Consider the following 18,710-nt stretch of genomic DNA (forward strand, 5'->3'; position numbering starts at 1 on the left):
GCACTGTCAAATGGAACTCCAGGCCTGAGCCTGATACTAGGTCTTAGACAAAGGCCTGTCTAGGGAACAGAGCAGGAGAAATTGTAGGTGTAGTACTTCAGATCCAGTACTCCAGATGGATACCTGTACCCCAATTCCCAAACCTCATCCAACACAAGTCTATACCTAATAAGTTGAGAGTCTACTGTAAGGAGAGAGCCCCTTTACTTCCTGCAGAACTGCAGTTATCTCTACCTCTGTGGAGTCAGGCTGGATCAGAGGTTTTTGGTAAGGAAGTCAGAGAGTTGCCACCCAGAGTGGGGAAACACACATAAACACCATGCCCTCTCTTGGTTTCTCTTTATTATACTTCCCTGCATTTAGCAAGAACAGCTTGAATAACATCACCTGTCTCTAACCCAGACTCCTTTTGATAAGACAGTTAAGGAAATATAGCCTCTACCTCTTTGTCTGCTTTATCATGGGGAAGATGTTCCCCGAACCTTTAAAATCTTTTCTAAATTGCAAGAATAATATAAAGTATTTGAAAGATTTTATTCTCTTTCCCTTAAAACACTTTACTTGGAAAGGGGGAAGTTTCTAGAAATAAAGACTTATTAGGAGCCAAGCCTCCCTACCAAATGACAAATGCAGCAGGCTGGGGAGCTGGGTCAAGCATTTCTTTCAACTGTATTTGGTTAATTAGCCTGATTGTTCTGCCTTCTATTGATACGATCGACTGTCCATACTAGCTGTTTGGTTTACAGAACAAATAGCAATCCTCTGTATGCTTTACTCCTTATCTTCCCGTTGAAGGATATGAACGCTGAACTACAGGGGCCTCTCCAGTCTTGGGCCTATCTACACCCACGGGACAGGGGCTGGGACCCCACCACAGGTTCTCTGATTTGGCTCATACCTTTCATTAGTCCTGGAGAGCACAGACCACCCCAGCTCACTCTAATTCCATCCCATGCCCTTAACAACCTCATCTCATGTGCTAGTTTCCACAGCGTTCTCATCATTAGTTCCCTCCACCTGGGGTCTCCATGACCTAGGGAAGAAAAATCTACCTGACACAGCCCTTCATCCCTTCATGACATGGTATGAACAAGGGTCTTAGTGTCTCAAAACCTGAGTCCCCAGACTCTGACACTTGTTATGTGCCTTCACTAGCTGTATAATAATAATACTGTCCTCACAGACTTACTGTGAGAGTTAAATCAGCTAATCCAAGTAAAACTATGTGAAAAAGTGCTATTCGAATGCATTTTATGGGAACCCGCCTACACTGCGGGCTTCCCGGGTGGTGCGGTGGTAAAGAATCCACCTGCCAATGCAGGAGATTCAGGAGACCCGGGTTCCATCCTTGGGTTGGGACAACCTCCTGCAGTAGGCAATGGCAACCCACCCCAGTATTCTTGCCTGGAGAATTCCACAGACAATGGAGCCTGGCGGGCTACAGTCCGTGGGGTCGCAGAGAGTCAGATGCAACTGAGCATGCATGCACTCCTACACTGCTGGTGGGAAGGTAAACTGGTGTAGCCACTATGGAGAAGAGAATTTAAACCGTGCAGCCACTATGGAGAACAGTTAACAGTTTTATTCAACTAAAAACAGAAGTACTGTATGATCCTGCAATCCCAGTTCTGGGCATTTACCCAGGCAAGACTATAATCCGAAAAGATACATGCACCCTGGTGCTCGCAGCAACACTATTTACCATAGCCAAGACATGGAAGCAACCCAAACATCCATTGACAAGTGACTGGATAAAGAAAGTGTGGTATATATTAATATATACAATGGAATATTACTCAGCTGTAAAAAATGAAATAATGCCATTTGCAGCAGTATGGGTGGACCTAGAGATCATACTAACTGAAGTAAGCCAGACAAATAGCATATATCGCTCATATGTGTAATCTAAGAGCGGACTCACTGGAGAAGACTCTGATGCTGGGAGGGATGGGAGCAGGAGGAGAAGGGGACGACAAAGGATGAGATGGCTGGATGGCATCACTGACTCGATGGACATGAGTCTGAGTGAACTCTGGGAGTTGGTGATGGACAGGGAGGCCTGGCGTGCTGCGATTCATGGGGTCGCAAAGAGTCGGACACGACTGAGCGACTGATCTGATCTGATCTGAAACGAAAAGAATGTATAAATGAACTTATTTACAAAACAGAAATACACCCACAGAAATAGAAAACACAGTTATGGTTACCAAAGGGAAACGGGATAAATTAGAAGTTTGGAATTAACATATACACACTACCATATACAAAATAGATAACCAAAAGGACCTAATGTATAACACATGGAACTAAATTCAATATTCAACTATATTCAATATTTTAATATATTCAACTATATTCAATAATAACCCATAAGGGAAAAGAATCTGAAAATGAACATATATATATATATATATATATATATATATATCTGAATCACTGTACTGTACACCTGAAACTAATATAACATTGTAAATCAATTGTACTTCAATTTAAAAATAATAATTTTTTTAATTTTATTTTTTTTAATTTTATTTTATTTTTAAACTTTACATAATTGTATTAGTTTTGCCAAATATCAAAATGAATCCACCACAGGTATACATGTGCTCCCCATCCTGAACCCTCCTCCCTCCCCCCAACAAAGTGTATTTTACAGACCAACGCCATCCACAAATTGCTTGCTCCCAGTCTGCAACTAGATCAATATGAAAGAATATTTAAATAGAGATACTTAGACTGATGAGTTTATAAAGCAAAAAGAAAGCTCACTTGACACATTACAAACTCTAAATATTGATACACACAGCATTTATACAAAGTGTGCATAAAGGCTCTTAATATGGGGAGTCACTACTTTATCCACAACTTTTTGTGAAGTTAACAATTGTGTAATAACAAGGTATTAGTAGAATAGTGATTGTATTAAGCAAACTTTCAGTGGACATCGTGTGCAAGTTTTACAGTTTTTTTCCTATGTAATTTTCTATTAATCCACATGTATTGTATTTTGTAAAAACATTATTCTGTGCCAAATTGGAAATTAAAGAAGAAATTAGTCATTTTTCACAGAGAATTTGAGAAGTTCTGACTTAGAAACTACTTGGTATATTGCAAAGAACAGAAGAAAGTGTTAAATATAGCAGGTGTTCAATTAAGGCTAGCTACCTTTATTTTCAATTTATAGATGAAGAATCTTAGGGAGAGAGAGGTTCAGCAACTTTCCCAGCACCCCACATCCACTGTTCCGTCCACTAGAGGCAGGCTACCCAGGATGTGGACATAACTGCCTGTATGCCTTGAGGAAATTGCCAGAAGCAGTAGTCTTAATAGGGACAAGGGAGTCTTGCAGAAAATCCTGCAGAATAAAAAGAAGCTGGAGGAAAATGAGTATCTCACCCAGTCCTTGGGTTGGTTATGGTGCCGGCAGGAGCTGAGATGAGATAGGACTACCCAATACAGCACCTCGGGATGCACTGCCTTTGGAACACAGACTGGTATTTGGGGTCAGCAAGGTGCCTAGCTACTGGCAGAAAAGAAACAGTATTTAGAAACCAGGAGATTTATTGGGCAGCACAAGGTCTCTAGAGCTCCCTGGGCACCCCAACTTCCTTGCAAAGCCACAATGTCAGGTAAGCTATATTCTTCAAAGTCAGACACAATCTTAATTTTTAAAAGAGACAGAGAAGCTCTAGGAGGAACTGAGCATTTCTAACTAACAGAAACTGAACCCCACTTAAAGGGAATGCACTTTAGACAGACCTGGAGATGTAATTAATTTTTGCCTAGGTTCTATAGGAGAGGGCTCAGGAGAAAGTTCCAATTACAGAGAAAACAATCTCCCTTCCTATGTACCTCTGAGTTGTGACCAGTTGAATTTTTTGGTCTTGCTAAGAGGAGGGGAAAGCCAGAGAATGAATTAAGGAAGGAACCTATGAAGCTTGTGCTCAATCATCCACTTCTGACTCCTTTCCTCCAAACCACCTTGAGAGCTGAGCCCCCAGCACACACAGCGCTGGTCTCTGCAGTGTCTGAGCAAGTGTCAGCCCGCACTTCACAGCCCATTAGCCGACCGGAGGACAAGGGAAGTTAAGTGCCTGCAGCCCACAGAGGAGCATGTCGGTCTATTTTTTAGCTGTGGGAAGCATGTCATCTCCAAGAAGATGCCTGTGACAGCTGGGCAGATGCTGGGGCAGGTGGGGCTTCTCCCTGCTGCTAATGAGGCTTTTCCTGGCGCAGGAGCTAGCCCTCCGCCCACGCTGCACTAATTCAGCCTTAATAGGGAAAGGAGAACATTCTTTTCAGTGAAGGGCAGAGCCCATGCCAGGACCTTTCGCTTGTTTTAGCATATGATTTTTAACCTTTTTTAAAGAAGTCAAACATATTTTAGTATTATATGTAATTATGTGCTTGAATATTTGAAAGGGAAGTGTAATAAAATGTTTAATATTTATACCTGTAACATAAATGAGAGCATTTCTAAAAGGCCAGCTCATTCCATAACAGTTTTAAAAGTGAGGCATCCATGGCTAAGGTTTCTGAACGTTTGTAGTGGTTACATGACTGTATATGTTTGTCAAAACTCATTGAATTATACAACCCAAAGGCTGGATTTTCAGCATGTAAATTGTACCTCAATGAGAAAAAAAGAGGAACTTCTTAAATCCCAAAAGGAATTTTAAAGAAATACGTATATATTTTAATAGTTTATTGGGGGAAATAGCTTCAAACTTACAGAAAAGTTCCAATAATAATGCGAAGAGCTTTTCTTCCTGAACCCATGTGAGAGCCACCCAGGTGGATGACCTGCCACCCCATCAGGTCAGTTCAGTTCAGTTGCTCAGTCGTGTCCGACAGTTTGCGACCCCATGGACTGCAGCACACCAGGTTTACCTGTCCATCACCAACTCCCAGAGCTTGCTCAAATTCAAGTCCATTGAGTCGGTGATGCCATCCAACCATCTCATCCTCTGTCGTCCCCTTCTCCTCCTGCCTTCATTCCCAGCATCAGGGTCTTTTCCAGTGAGTCAGTTCTTCGCATCAGGTGGCCAAAGTATTGGAGCTTCAGCTTCAGCACCAGTCCTTCCATTGAATATTCAGGACTGATTTCCTTTAGGATTGACTGGTTTGATATCCTTGCAGTCCAGGAGACTCTCAAGAGTCTTCTCCAACACTACAGTTCAAAAGCATCAAAAGCTACCCCATCACTCCTGAATATTTCAGTATATTTCCCATAAACAAGGACCTCCTCCTACATAACCACAAAACAACCTCAAAATCAGGAATTCAAGACTGATAGCCATCCAGTGTCCAACACACAGACACCATTCAGGTTTCACCAACCATTCCAATAACGTCCTTATAGAGAAAGGATCAAATCTAGAACCACACGCTGCACCTGGTCATCATATTCCCCTTCTGTCTTGAATACTTCCTCAGTCTTTCTTTGACAATTATGGCCTTGACACGTTTGACAATTACAGGCCAGTTGTTTTGCAGAATGTCTCTGAATCAGGATTTGTCTGATACTTTTTTCGTAATTAGATTCAGGTTATGATTTTTGGCAGGAATATCACAGAAGTGACATGGTCTTCTTATTGAAACCTATTGGGGACACTTGATTTTAAGTTGCCCCGTTGCTAGAAATGTTAAACTTTTTTAAAGTAATTTTATTTATTTATTTATTGGCTGTGCTGTGTGGGCTTTTCTCTAGATGCACAGAACAGGAGCTGCTCTCATTGCAGTGAGTGGGCTTCTCAATGCAGTGCCTCCTCTTGTTGCAGAGCACAGGCTCTAAAACACAGGGTCAATAGTTGTGGCACGCAGGCTTGTTGCTCCGTGGCATGTGGGGTCTTCTCAGACCAGGGATCAAACCCATGTCTCCTGCACTGGCAGGCGGATTCTTTACCACTGAGCCACTAGGGAAGCCCTTACTAAGGTTCATTTTGAACACTTGGGAATTCCCTGATGGTTCAGTGTTAGGATGCCAAGCTTTCACTGCTGAGGCTGCTGGGGCTTTGAACCCTGGTCAGGGGCTAAGAGGGCTTTCCTGTTGACTCAGTGGCAAAGAATTTGCCTGCCAATATAGGAGACTTGGGCTTGATCCCTGGGTTGGAAAGATCCAGGTTAAGATCCCATAAAATATGCACTGCCCCAAAAAACTTTTTTTTTGATCACTTGTTTGAAGTGGTGTCTGAGTGGGTGTATATAAACATAAATGTTCATATCTCTATCTTTATACCTATATATATATACTGGAGATCATGGGTCCACAATGATGTCTTCAATTCCAAACTAGCATCACTGATTTGAGTTTTCCCCCCATATTTGTAACTCCTTGACTCCCACTATCCTTCATAAATGTACTCGTTGGCTCATCTCTCATCACCACCTCCCCTACCTCCCACTGTCCCCTCCCTCACCTAACCTGTGCTCTTAACTTCCTGTTCGGGGCCACCACCACCACCACCCCTACATGGGTGCCCTCTTCACCCTGCTTGGCCTGCCAGGATTGCAAGGCCTCTGTCCCTGTCATTCCCTCAAACACACGGGTGCCTCCTCTGCCCATTTAGGCTCTGTTGCCATGCTCTTGTCCTGCCCCTCCTCCCACAATAGATGCCTATTTTGCACAGTTCTAGTGATATTTGGACTAAATTATTCAGGAAAGAAGGAAGAAAGGAAGGGAGGGAGGGAGAAAAGCTTTACCCAAATGCTGGTGTGTGGGTTTCTGTGGTCCTTCTAATTCAGCCCAGAGCACGTCTAGAATGAGTTCTCTCCTGTCTTGAACCTGGTCTCTAGAAGGGTCCTCACTTCATCTTTCCTTATCCTTACTCATCAACCCTGTTCTGTGTCATAGGCACCCCCTGCAACCAACACACTGTTAAGCCCACCCCAGAAAAGCTCAATGCTGGGGAGTCTTGGTGTGTGCCTGTCTCTTACGGGCTGGGTCCCATCCTGGCTCCCCATTTCTGCAGAGAAAGTGGTACTTGCAAGGCCTCGAAATGGAATACCTTGCAGATCACATGAGAAGCCAGAAAGGATCTATTTAAACCCAAAGGGGAAAAAATGCTTTTGGGAGGGATTTTAGGCCCTATGACATGCCTTTGAGGAAAGGAGGAGAGGATGGTTATTCCCAAGATCCCACACCTGAGACGCCTGGTTAGTTGGGGTCAGGTGTCAACTCAAGGCTGCCTCCCCATCCCAGGTAAAGAGAGGCTTCTCTGGCTTGCTCTGTGCAGCTCGATTTCTCTCACGTGTACTTTGTTGCCAGCGAACCACCCTCTTGTTAGTATGCCGTCACAATTTTTTCTTATGATAAATAGTTATTTTTAAAAAATCAATTCTGGAAAGTGAAAGAAGTTACTGTGTTCATGGCTCTGGAAAAGGACTATATTAAATGAGTCATGTATGTGTGCTCAGTCACTTCAGTTGTGTCTGACTCGGACTGTAACCTGCTAGGCTCCTCTGTCCATGGGATTATCCTGGCAAGAATACTGGAGTGGGTTGCCATTTCTTCCTCCAAGGGATCTTCCTGACCCAAGGATCAAACCTTCGTCTCCTAAGGCTCCTGCATTGGCAGGTGGATTCTTTACCACTGAACCACCAGGGAAGCCTGGTACAGTTAAATGGAAAGGTTGGTTGAATAAACTATCTTAAAGAGGATTTTTGAGGGGAGGAATAATAGTTGGGCAGAGGGGTCAGTGAATTTGTGTTTGTTTCACAAGGGTTAACTAGCCCGTCTAACGCATTTCAAAATCATCTAGGGTCCTTGTGAAAATCTTAGACTGATTCCTGACTTAACGGATTGATATAACTGGAGAATACCACCTGGAATAAATGACGATTATAATGGTATGAAATAATTACACATTCAGTTGAAACAGTATTTTGGATCTTGAATTTTGATCTTTTCCTGGGCCAGCAGAATTCAGCAGCACTCTCTTGTGAGTGGCAGCCACAGCTCCCAGTCAGCCATGTGATCTCAAGGGCAAACAGCGGATACACTTACAACCGTTCTGTTTTTCACTTTCAGTATTCAGTAAGTTACATGAGATATTCAACACTGTATTTAGAAAATAGGCTGCGTGTTAGATGGTTTTGCCCACCTGCAGGCTAATGTAAGTGTTCTAAATACTTTTAAGGTTGCTTAAATTATAAGCCTAGGCGCAGTTATAATTTTTATAGGTTTAGGTGTATGAAATGAATTTTCCACTTTATGATATTTTCAACTTTCAGTGGGTATATGGGGAGAGAAGCCCACCATAAGGAAGACCTGTATGGTTTAACAATCTTCTTAAGTGATTTCTCCCATAATCAAAGCTTGAGAACTGCTGCTTTATATGGGAAATACAGATACTTTGAAGAAATAAAGTTTAAATTTTAAAGTTTATAATTAATATATCAGGGTACCATTTATGTTGCATTATGCATTCTAGTCTGTTGATTTAGGGTAATGTCTGTTACTTATATTGTAGTCCACAAATTCTGAAGTGAACATCTTTCACTTTTATCCATGCATTTGAATTTCAAATGTCTAACATTTTCTAGGAGTCATTAGTCCACATTTTTCTAAACTAATCATCACAATCATTGCACAGCTTCTTAGCTAAGCTTCTAAATCATTGTCTTTGATAGCAGAACTGGTAATAGGGCTTGTCTCCCCTCCAACAGGGCTTTTAGTCTCTAATTGGCTTTTATTTTTTGAAATGTAAAGTCATTCTCCTTCAAGGAAAAATAGTCCATCAAATTTCCCACTAGCTAAGCTTTTGAAGCCAGTCTTTCTCAAACTTAACGTGCATCAGAAAAATCTAGAGAGCTATGGAGTCTGCGAGTCCTCTGACTCTGTCAGCCCGGGATGTGGTGGGTATAGACTGTGAAAGTGGATGGTCACATCACAAGCAAATCAAATGCATTAAGTGATGCCTTAAATCTCAGTCCCCTAGATTTCTGCCTGTAGGATGATATAACAGTGGGCACAGACATTTGCTATACTCTTTGGTAACCCAATATTTCTCCGTTCTGTTCCTACTCCTGGGCAATTAGGCATTAGGTTTTCTCCCTGAGGCAAAACCCTCCACCAACCTTCCTTGGAACTAGAGCACAAGGAGCAAGATTTTCACTGGAGATAAGGAGGCAGGGATTTTATCAACAAGTGCTATTTCTTCTGTTAGTGGGTGAGCAGGTGCTGTGACTTGCCGGTATATTGAATATATTGAATGTATTCATTTTTGATCAAATAAACCAAGACCTTGGCCTTGGTTTATGCAGTCAATTGTGGATAATTGAGGTTCCAAATGGTAGATGCTTTTTGAAAATAGTGGTTACAGAAAAAAATTCAGAGTCCCACTTATATTTCAGAGAAAAGACCTGGGCTGAAGCTTTGACTTTGCAGCCAAAATATATATGAGAGCATTCCCACTCACCTACATGGGCATTCTCACCAGCCAAAGTATCTTTGAATAGGAAGAAGGATCCAATGCTGGGAAAGATTGAGGGCAGGAGACGAAGAGGGTAACAGAGGATGAGATGGTTGGATGGCATCATCGACTCAATGGACATGAGTTTGAGGAAACTCCAGGAGGTAGTGAAGGACAGGGAAGCCTGGCGTGCTGCAGCCCATGGGCTTGCAGAGTCAGACACCACCAACTAAACAACAACAAAAGGATCTAAGCAATTGCTAGAAGGTGATGTTAATTCCCTGGTGGCGGTTTAGTCACTAAATCATGTCTCTTTGCAACCCCATGTACTGTAGCCCGCTAGGCTCCTCTGTCCATGGGATTTTCCATCCCTGGAGTGGGTTGCCATTCCCTTCTCCAGGGGATCTTCCTGACCCAGGGATTGAACCTCGGTCTCCTGCATTATACGTGGACTCTTTACCATCTGAGCCACCAGGGAAGCCCATTAATTCCCTACTTCGGTTTAGACTCAGTCTCCTTATCCCTCTTTTCACCTCATTTCACTCCCCACTCCCCAGCTAAGAGCATAGTTATCTGATAAAGTAAGAGTTGTGTCTCATGAGCCCTGCCCCTTTCCTCTTGTGAATCAACTAGTCCAGGAAGCAGGTATTCTCTGCCTCACAGTTTATCAGGAGAGGGTTTCAAAGCCCTGACTGGACTGCGTGAAAGAATTTACTTCTGTCTTTGTAGAAAACGGGCAACTAGCTAAGGTTATTTTAGCTGATTTTATCTCAACCTTGTCAAATGTATGTCAGTCTGCATTTTTTAGCTGATTTTACTCAACTTCATCAAATGAATGTCAATCTGCATAAGAAGGGCAAGATTGCCCTCTGATGCTTCAAGGTGAAATAGCTGCACATATTCATAGATAGGCTTTCCCAGCAGAAAATTCCTTACACTAGTAGCCAGAGGAGAGTCTCCTTTGATAAAAGAAGTTCTGGCCTTACTGGAAATGCATAATGAACTCTGAGATAGTGAAAACTCCGAGAGCTCATATCTTGAAGAAACTCATTTACCTAGGTCTATTCCAAATTGAGTGTCTTTAAGAGCCGCAGAAACATTACTTTACCAACAAAGGTCCGTCTAGTCAAGGCTATGGTTTTTCCAGTGGTCATGTATGGATGTGAGAGTTGGACTGCGAAGAAAGCTGAGTGCTGAAGAATTGATGCTTTTGAACTGTGGTGTTGGAGAAGACTCTTGAGAGTCCCTTGGACTGCAAGGAGATCCAACCAGTCCATTCTAAAGGAGATCAGTCCTGGGTGTTCTTTGGAAGGAATGATGCTAAAGCTGAAACTCCAGTACTTTGGCCACCTCATTCGAAGAGTTGACTCACTGGAAAAGACTCTGATGCTGGGAGGGATTGAGGGCAGGAGGAGAAGGGGACGACAGAGGATGAGATGGCTGGATGGCATCACCAACTCGATGGATGTGAGTTTGAGTGAACTCCGGGAGTTGGTGATGGACAGACAGGGAGACCTGGCGTGCTGCAATTCATGGGGTCACAAAGAGTCAGACATGACTGAGCGACTGAACTGAACTAAGAGGGCTTCCCAGGTGGTTCAGTTGTAAAGAATCTTCCTGCAATGCAGGAGACTCAAATTCAATCCCTGGGTCGGGAAGATCCCCTGGAGAAGGAAATGGCAACACACTCCAATACACTTGCCTGGGAAATCCCAAGGACAGTGGATCCTGACTGGCTACAGTCCATGGAGATCGCAAAGAGTCAGACAAGACTTAGCGACTAAACAACAAGAGCCTATAGAGAGCACATGACTTCATATTCTCAAAGTCAACCCATAAATGGCACTTCCCACAGACCGTTGTGAATTAAATGCAATTATCTATACCTCCCTGGGATGGCACCATCCCTCAATCATTCCACCCTCAATTCCACAGTAACCCTGCCTCTTACTCCCCCAAACTCCCCCCATCCCATCTCTCTTCCAAGTCAAATATGAAATAAAACTATTTTATGATGAGACAAGAAAAATTTAGCTATAAAAATTTCTCCATGCTTTGATCTCCTCTCCCCACCACTGTGCACTGTGTATATGCATTATGCATTGACCAAACCTCCACCTGCTCACCCATAAAGAACAACATTCTTTCAACATTAATGTGAAAATTCCTTAAAGATAACATTCTTTCTTGATAGAGGTCTCATGGTGCTTAGATCTGGATTATGTAAACTGTCAATAATACATTATTTAAGTACAGCCTCTGTCTCAAAAAAATGTGTAAAACTGTGCCTTGACTTCTAACAGGTGGAAGAGTTCTTAGAGCTTTCTGAAATGCTCTTTCTGGGTTGCAATCCTCACATTTGCCTTGAATAAAAAATGTTCATTTCTTTCTTAGATCAACTGATTAATTTTTCATTGACACATGCTTGATGTAGTAGGCAAGATATCAGAGACACTTGACAGACACCTAGATTCTACCTGGAAGTGGTGCTTAGTACAAGCATGGGCCCATTGAGCCCCACAGGCTTATTGGTATTCCTTGGATGTTGTAGTGAGCTCTCTTGATACTCGGATCTTATTGTTTGGATGATAGTCCTAAAATTTTTATTGAAGCCGGTTTTCACTTAAGACATGGAATCTTAAGGTGCACAGGTGCTGTTCCTAGGCAGGGCCTAGGGGGTCTGGGCAAGAGAGCCAGGGAATTATAGATGGCTGGATTTTGTTAGATTTGGCTTAAATTGGAAAAAAAAAAAAAAAAAAACAACTGAGTTGATATATAGTCTGAACAAAACATTTGCTAGTGAAATGAGGCTGAATTATTCAGCTCTGATGAATAAAGGGACATTTTGCTCCTTTTGGCCACGAGCCTTCCTCAGGCAACTGAGAACCTTGCGAAAGTGTCTGAGGATCAGCTCTGGTAACATGCAGAGGTCGCATAGGGAAAGCCCTACCACCACCATTAAGTGAATATTGCTCCAGGGGCATGATGGAGACTGATCACCTAGTGGTAGCCTCTGAGCACCTGTGACAGTTTTAGACTGACTGTCATTGGGAGAAACCAAGCCACATAAAAGAAGTTGAACTGACCCAAGGGTAACTCCTTGGGGAGCTAGACTCACAGATAGCACATGTGTGATCCTCCACACTGGGCTCAGAAAGTTGCTGAGATAATATCTCATATCTGAATTAGGCTCTGAAAATGAAAGTTGCTCAGTGGTTTCCAACTCTTTGCAACCCCATAGACTATACAGTTCATGGAATTCTCCAGGACAGAATACCAGAGTGGGTAGCCTTTCCCTTCTCCAGATCTTCCCAACCCAGAGATCGAAGCCAGGTCTCCCGCATTGCAGGTGGATTCTTTACCAACTGAACCACCAAGGAAGCCCAAAAATACTGGAGTGGGTAGCCTATGCCTTCTTCAGTGGATCTTCCCAACCCAGGAATAGAACCTGGGTCTCCTGCATTGCAGGGGGATTCTTTACCAGCTGCACTACAAGGAAAGTCAGGCTATGAAAGTAATACTGGGAAATTGTGCCTCAAAGAACAGCTCCCTTGCAAATAGTCACCTATGGGAGCATCAGCTGGGTTTAAGTATGCTTGCAAGTACTTAATTGGAAAATAAAGATCAGGTCCTGAAATGGCCACGCTGGGGTTGTGATACTCCAGAACAATTTTCAGCTGGCATTTAAAACCATCAGTCTTCTGGATATGTGCCTGCAGGATCTACTGGAAGCAACAGTGGTGTTTTCATCTTCTCTAAATTTAGATTAGCTGGGAAAAATATTTGTAGAGCTAACTCCATGGATCCTTTGAGTTGGAGAAACATCTGAACTGTTAAAATTTTAGAGCCTTCATTTTAAACTAATGTACCTATTTTAATTGGTAGATATAAGCCCCCCAAAACTTCAAAATTCCAAAATAAAAGATTTGTTGTAGAAGGCTGCACGTGTGCTAAGTTGCTTCAGTCATATCCAACTCTTTGCAACCCTATGGACTACAGCCCACTAGGCTCCTCTGTCCATGGCATTCTCCAGGCCAGAATACTGGAGTGGGTTGCCATACTCCCCTCCAGGGGATCTTTCCAAGCCAGAGATCGAACCTGCGTCTCTTGCATCTCCTGCATTGGCAGGCAGATTCTTTACCACTAGCTCCACCTGTTGTTCAGTTGCTCAGTTGTGTTCAACTCTGCAACCCCATGGACTGCAGCTTGCTCAAACTCATGCCCACTGAGTTGGTAATGCCATCCAACCATCTTGTCCTCTGTTGTCCCATTCTCCTGCCTTCCGTCTTTCCCAGCATCAGGGTTATTAATAATAAATCAGCTCTTTGCATCAGGTGGCCAAAGTATTGGAGCTTCAGCTTCAGTCCTTCTAATGAATATCCAGGATTGATTTCCTTTAGGATTGACTGGTTTGACCTCCTTGCAGTCCAAGGGACTCTCAAGAGTCTTCCAACACCACAGTTCTAAAGCATCAGTTCTTCGGTGTTCAACTTTCTTTATGGTCCAACTCTCACATCCACACACGACTACTGGAAAAACCATAGATTTTGACTATATGGACATTTGTTGGCAAAATAATATCTCTGCTTTTTAATATGCTGTCTAGATTTGTCATAGCTTTTCTTCCAAGGAGGAAGCGTCTTTTAATTTTGTGGCTGCAGTCACCACTGCAGTGATTTTGGAGCCCAGAAAATAAAGTCTGTCACTGTTTACGTTGTTTCCCCATCATGCCGTGAAGTGATGGGACCGGACGCCATGATCTTCTTTTTTTGATTGTTGAGTTTTAAGCCAGCTTTTTCACTCTGGGATACCCCTTAAGGAAACTATCTAAAGATGAACAAATCAGTTGTAAAAAATCCCAGTTCTGTTTCAGTGGCAAAGATTAGCCTGAAGCACTTTATTGAACTGTTTTGCAGAATTTAAACCCCTCCCCCCACCTTTAGCTCTCAACCACCAGATCAACTGGAGCCTAAGGGATGTTGATGTTGACTTTATCGACCTTCTTGACTTCAAGGAAAGCTTGGAATCTGTCAAGCTTTGCCCCATTTCTATGCTGAATTCACCTCTGCTCAAACTCCTTCATGAATATGCATATGACCTTAGCCTGAAACATTCCCAATTTTGCTCTTTGGGGAGATACTGCTTTGGAGGAGATCCCGGGGATTCTCCTTACCTGCTGCAAGTAATTAATCTTTCCTTCTCCTGATTGGTGGCTTGGTTGTGTCTATTGGCTTGGCACCTACCAAGAGGTGAACTGTTTTGTGGTGGTTGTTGTTTAGTCACTAAGTTGTATACAACCAAAAGAAGGTAAATGGGGCATTGGCTTATGATGCAGCAGAGAAAAGGAAGGTCAAATTAAAATGCTTGTACAGACTAGAAAGAGCAAGATTATTTGTCTTGAAGAACCCAGGAAGTTTCAGGAATTAGAGGCATTGGGTACAATGGAAGAAAGGAGACTAAATATAAGGGCTTTATTTGAAGTCTGCATAGAGAGGAGTTAAACCTCTGTCTGCAACCCTACCTTGTGCAGTCAGGTGGTTGCTCCATGCTGCACCTCCCAGAATGTTTGGTTTACTCTCAATCAGAGAGACTGCAGCCTTCTGAGACACCAGGGTCTGAGGAGGACAAAGATGAAGTGGGCTTGGACATTGGGAGAGTAAGTTACAGTCAGCATATTGAATAAGACTTTCTCTGCCAAGCCCCTTCCTGCATGCAACACCAGCAGGCTTAAGTTGCAGGGCGATTGGAAGAAACTTCTCTAAAGAAACTTAACAACCCCTACAGAATGTTATTATAAAAGGAATAGGCTCAGAACAGAGAATAATCCTGAAAACTTAAAAAAGTGGCAGTTGAAACTTTTTTTAATCAATAGAATGAATGGGAAGATAAAGGAGAACTCGAATGTAAAACAACTAAATGATAGAAATTAGGCACTAAGAACAGAAGGAAAAATAAACTGCCCATCAGATTGTAATTCAGTAAAGTTCTCCAGTCTGTACACACACACACACACACACACACACACATGAAATTATAGAAAGAAAAGGAAATCTCCCCTAAAGTAGAACACCTATATAATAGAAGGCTCATTAGGACCAAGATAAGGAAGAAAGTCATCAAAGACAACACAAAAAGCCTTTCTCAGAACTGCAGGGCACCAATTTCCAGAATGAAAAGGCTGCTCACCAGGTTGGATGGTAAAAGACCCACACCGTCATCATGTAATTTCAGAACAATAAGGCTAAAGAAAAAGAGATCTAAACTTTTCAGAGAAAAAAAGTGACAGGTAACCCACAAAGGACAGAGAATAAGAATGGATTCTTCAGAGAAATACTAGAAGGCAGAAGAAAATGAAAGCAATGTCTTCCAAAGCCTTAGAAAAAAAAAATTTTATTTTCAACCTACATTCTATACCTAACTCCACACATCCTTCTTTGAAAAGCAGCTGGAAAATCCTGCTCACCATGAAGCTGTGACCCAAGTGAAAGGAAGAGATGGAATTCAGGGAAGAGATCAAATATGGAGTGGAGATGGGAGCTGCCGATCCAGGTGAGGGCTGCCATGAGCCCACGTTGCAGATGAATGCTGGAAGCTTCTAGAAGAAACTTGTCTTGAAAAATGGTAGTAGAGGGTATGGAGATGTAAACTAACCTTACTGCAGTATATCATTTTGCAGTATTTATGTGTACCAAATCATCACATTGTGCTTAACTTACCACATTATTGACATATATGTATGTCAATAATACCTCAATAAAGTTAGGAGGAAAATTGACTTTTGGGAAAAGTATAATGAAAGGTACAGAAAAGAACTGTTCAAGTCAGATACTCAAGGAAAAGATTTTAAAAGAAAGAGAAAACTATCAAGTCCATTAAGAAAAGCTGTACTAGGAAAATGTAATCATAGAATGTGATTAGAGCATATTTATGAACCTAGTAACAATAACACCCTGTTGTTGCTGTTGCTTAGTTGCTAAGTTGTGTCCTGACTCTTTGTGACCCCATGCTCTACAGCTCGACAGGCTCCTCTGTCCATGGGATTCTCCAGGCAAGAATACTGGAGTGGGTTGCCATTCCCTTTTCCAGGAGATCTTCCCAACCCAGGGTTTGCACCCGCATCTCCTGTACTGGCAGGTGGATTCTTTACCACTGAGCCACCTGAGAAGCCCAATTACACCTACTGTGGATTTAACAAAAAGTTGATATATATTAGGATGGAGGGAAGAAATGAAAGGGTGTGAATTAAAATCTACATCTTCTGAAAAAGTCCAAAGAAGGTTCTAAAGTGAGAGAGAGTAACATATTTGGACACAGGAACAGAAGCCTACACAAGCATGGTTACGTGGTTGCCTGGCACAGTGGGACTCAGCTGAGGGTCCACAGTACAAGAGCCTGGTTTCCTTTCAGGCCTTCTACTACAATTTGATTTTCAGGGTGTGCTTCTCAGCATCAACTAGGAACTTGTTAGACACAGGGTCCCAGGACCCAGACCCACAGCGTAACTGCACATTTTCACGGCATCTCCTGGAGATTCCTGTGCCCAGTACAACTCAAGAAGCACCGTCTAGCAGTCACAGCGCAGATGTGTGGGGATGTAGTAAAGATCAGTGAAGCAAGTGGATGCAGTGGGCACAGGTCACCAGGGGCTCAGGCGACCATTCCAGGTCCTTCAAGCTTTCACTTGTCTAGACCATCCTAACCTGCCTGCACAGTACAGACTTCGTCTCTACAGATTTTGGCTTCATTTTGGTTTTGGTACATACTTTACACATTTTGGCATCTACTTTAATTTTGTACCTAATTTTGTGATTTTTATGCCACAAAATCTGTTTTTGCAGATGTCATTGTCCTTACGTCCTTCCTGTCTGTATATTTTATTACCAAGATCATGTAACTCTTGATACAGTCTAAACAATTAGATTCTATCACTTCTTTTTAGGCCATGCTGTGTGGCATGTGGATCTTAGTTCCCTGACCAGGGATCAAACCTGTGCCCCATGCAGTGGAAACAAGGGGTTTTATCCATTGGACTGCCAGGGAAATCCCAGAAACTGGGTTCTATCAATTCTTCATTATATGCCAGAAGAGATCAGAGGAGTACAATAAATAGAAGTCTGCTCTCTGGGAAAGAGAAGGAAAATAAACTACAGGCATAAGAGCTTTGCTGGGATGCATGCCAAGTTGCTTCAGTCGTGTCCGACTCCTTGTGACCCTATGGACTGTCATCAGGCTCTTCTGTCCATGGGATTCTCTAGGCAAGAATAGTGGAGTGGGTTGCCATGGCCTCCTCCAGGGGAGGTCCTGACCCATGTCTCTTATGTCTCCTGCATTGGCTGGCAGGTTCTTTACTACCAGTGCCACCTGAGATAAGAGAGTGGTCCCCTAATACCTCCACTGAAATCTGAGGACTAAGAAGGTGTCAGTTACAAAAAGTAATCTTTTGATTCCCAGTCCTGCTTACCTATGTCTTTATTATACTTTCATATCTTACATTTTGTAGTATTTCCAAGTATTGCAAGCAAAGCCATTTGTTGCTTCAAGTGTAAAAAGGGAACTGAAAAAAATCTAGATAAATCATAGCTAGTCTTTGAACTACATTATGAAAACCATTTAAAATAATTCTTTGTAATATGAGTTTTTTTAAAAAACTGAGGAAAAAAATCCAAACTCAGATACTATGATTTTAAAGAAATAAAAGTCAAGTATAGTTGTGAAACGAATTATTATGGTGTTATGACTTGTGAATACAAAGTTTTGGTTCAAATGCCAAATTAATTTCCCAAGATCAGATAAGAAGTTAATTACAAATCTGTCAAAGGCTGTCTTAAGACAGTCATAAGAAAGGCTTAATTATGAAGTTTCAAAAAGAAAAACCCCTGTGATTAAAGATCTTATCTTCTTTATTAAAATGAGGATTAGTCAATGCAAATTGGCTCTACTTTGAAGTGATCCTAGCAAACAAGCTACTGGAGTTACTGGAGAACTGACAAGATGTTACATTTTTAGAATCACTAAAGAGGAATTAATAAGTCTCCATTTATCAATTAAAAATAAGAAATTCCTTATTTTGTGGTGTTCTCCCAAACACCATTCATTGGCAAAAAAGAAACTCATAAATTATTCTTTATGAGAGAATACAGAATTTGTATATAGAATTCTAGGGCCCAGAAGTCTGCCATAAACACACGTTTTTTTTTTTAATTGAAGTACAGCTGACATATAATACTAAATAAGTTACATAATGATTCACAATTTTTAAGATTATCCTCCATTTATATTCATTACAGAATCCTGGCT

The sequence above is a fragment of the Bos indicus genome, chromosome 20 (assembly GCF_029378745.1).
Source record: "Bos indicus isolate NIAB-ARS_2022 breed Sahiwal x Tharparkar chromosome 20, NIAB-ARS_B.indTharparkar_mat_pri_1.0, whole genome shotgun sequence".
In the NCBI taxonomy this organism is placed as follows: domain Eukaryota; kingdom Metazoa; phylum Chordata; class Mammalia; order Artiodactyla; family Bovidae; genus Bos; species Bos indicus.